This window comes from Propithecus coquereli, unplaced genomic scaffold, assembly GCF_000956105.1.
Source record: "Propithecus coquereli isolate 6110/MARCELLA unplaced genomic scaffold, Pcoq_1.0 Scaffold240, whole genome shotgun sequence".
NCBI lineage: Eukaryota > Metazoa > Chordata > Mammalia > Primates > Indriidae > Propithecus > Propithecus coquereli.
The window spans coordinates 641328-644157 of NW_012147953.1; the positions used below are offsets into that span (position 1 = coordinate 641328).

General features: G+C 36.7%; 1 protein-coding gene across 1 annotated transcript in view; it reads right to left on the reverse strand.

The window, feature by feature from the left end:
- The window catches only part of NAF1 (nuclear assembly factor 1 ribonucleoprotein), a 121375-nt gene that overhangs the window by 114701 nt on the left and 3844 nt on the right, over nt 1-2830 (reverse strand). The gene's annotated exons all lie outside the window — the stretch shown is intronic.

A 2830-nucleotide genomic window follows, 5' to 3' on the forward strand; every position in this document is an offset into this window, starting at 1 on the left:
TTATGAAGAGAGACAATTAAGACCCTCCTTTTTCAATGCCCCTTTCGCTTACTAATCCCTCTTTTTCTTCCCCCCTTCCCCCTCACCACATCCCAACTTAAAAAAAAAAAAAATTGGGTTACAACCAAATCTTCTTAGGATGACAAGATTTGGTTATAACCCAATTCCAAAAAAACTTGCATCTTTCTAAGGTTTAATTTGAAAAGAGCAATCACAAAGTTACCTCACTGTAGCTCCCATATACCTATAACTGAAGATCTACATAATTAGTAGTTAGATCACCAGGATTTAACTTTCCATAATGGAAAAGATTTAAAGATATAGACCCAGAGAGACAACATCCTGCTTGAGGAGCAGACTAAATGGAAGTAAAAATTAAGCTCAGCAAGCCTGAATGACCGTAAGAAGTTGCCTAGAAGATAACACACTTTAGAAAGAGGCTGGACAAAAAACTAGGTTAAACTGGGCATGTCTGTGTCTACAGATTCCTGCAGGTCCAGCACAAAATCTAAACTTGGTTTTAACTATTTGGTACATTTTAATTTATATACAACTTTTAGCAAAGACAAGATGGATAGTTCATTAATTTTCTTCCAAATTTCATTTGGTAATTAAATTAATAGAACACATTGAGCTAGCAGCTCCATCGAGCTAAGATATACAACCCTTGCTGTCTAAGAGTCCAAGAGATATATCAAGAGTCGTGAGTAAAATGGCCATACTACACCACTAGAACTAGTTTCAACAAAAGAAGGGACACTTCCCAGGAGGAGTGGATTGTCATTTTCCCAGAAAAAAAAAAAAAAAATCTAAGCTACTTAGCTTAAACCTGTCCCAAACTGAGCAAAGAAATATAACACTAAATAGTCAGTTCATGAGGAAGCTGAAGATAAAAGATACATGATAACTACTTCCAAGTATTTCCCTCTTTCCCTCTATTGAGTACAATTACTGCTGTCTACACAGCATCCCCTTCTGGAATGTATATAAGCCTCCATTTCCTGCGAACAAGAACCCAGTCCATGTGGTTTATACAGGGCTGATACCACACCCAATCCCCCAGCCTCCTCATGATAAATACACATTCACACTCCCTTTCTGCCAACTCTCTCTGATACATTCCCACCCTCTCACACTAGCCCATGTGCTCTTTTTAAGTGTTCACTTTCCTACACATGCTCTCCTCACACTCTCTCCTACGCATGCCCACACAATGAGGAGGTGACTATGTGACTCATGCCCAAGCAATCCAAATACCCATTCCACTGGCATCAGTGATTTGTTCAAGGCTGTGAACTAGGCCCCAGGTAAGCCAGTAAAAGTCAAAAGTCATGGGACTTTCATGTAAGAGTATCAGTGGCCAAACTGCCAGCCCTACTGAGCAATGGAGAAAGAAGCAGAGTTTCAAAGATACTGAGTACTTATGACTTTACTGTCCTTGGTATTCAGGACCAAGCCTTTCTTTTCCCTTGAACTTCAGAGTTGAAACCCTGAAGAAGTCCTAATAAATTCAGAATCCTAAGTCAGAGATTTGGGGCAGACCAGGGAACTCAACAGTCCTGTACCTATCTCTAGCAGCAGAGTGGTCTGAAGGACTAGGAACTTCTAATGAGTTTCCTTCCTAATCTTATAAATATAAAATAAAGTGAACAGCTAATTAAGAATTCAAAATGAAAAAATAAAGACTATAATTGCCTCTTCCATCCTTCCCAAAGATCTCTTAGAACTGTTACAAAAAGAACACACCAGCTCTCGGTTCCAAGTTTTAAAAGCTTGACAACATTATTTCCCAATAAAGTGGAATTTTCTGATGAGCCACACATACATTCACATAATTCAATAGCATTTTTTGCGATTAAATGTATTTGTCTGCTTTATTTACTGTCTGTCTCCCTTTACTAGACACTATGAGAGCAGAAACTGGATTGGTCTTTTTTATAGCACCTGGCATATGGCAGGTGTGCTGTAATAATTTCTTAAAAGAATCAATAAATATAAGATACCTATTCACATACTTATCCTATAATCTCATATTACTTCCAACTCAGAACCCATTATCTGTAAAGCACTCTACTGAGCACTATGAGAGCTAAAAGGTCAGATATGAACTTAGTCCTCAAAGAACATGGTTCCTGGCCTCTTTGTGCCATAGATCCTTTCGATCTATGAAAATATGGGTACTCTATCCAGAAAAATACCTAAACAAATATGCTAAGATTTTTGCATTAAATTTTAAGATATTCCCAAAGTAAGAATTCCAGATCTAGTAAGATAAATAAGACAACAATAAATATATATTTTTAAAAGCACTATGGTCTTTTTCTTTCTTGGTTCTTATACTCTAAGAGGCAACTTATGTAGAAAGGTGATCAAGATACAGGCAAACAAGAGCAAACAAGTCTACTAATCCTTTCAAAAAACAGTTATAATTTGGGAGTCTTTGTGTAAAAAGACCATTAAGAGATATTGACACGTCTGTAGCATGAAAACCTGAACCACTGATGAAGTTGCACACAAATCCAAAGGTTTTCAATGCATAAAGCATAAGTGAGACAAGAAACTTCTTATTATAAGTAGCATAGAGAAAAAGAGAAATAATTAAGATTGGTAGACTCAAAACAGTAATGGAAAAAAATATTGATGACCTGTAAGCTTTTAAATTTTTTTTCAAATTTTGCATTAAACTATCTCATCATTTTAAATGTTATAGAATAATTATGATTAGCGATCACTGAATTTTAAAATGCATTAATAATAATTAAAAGTACATGGGGGGCCGGGCGCAGTGGCTCACACCTGTAATCCTAGCACTCTAGGAGGCCGAGGAGGG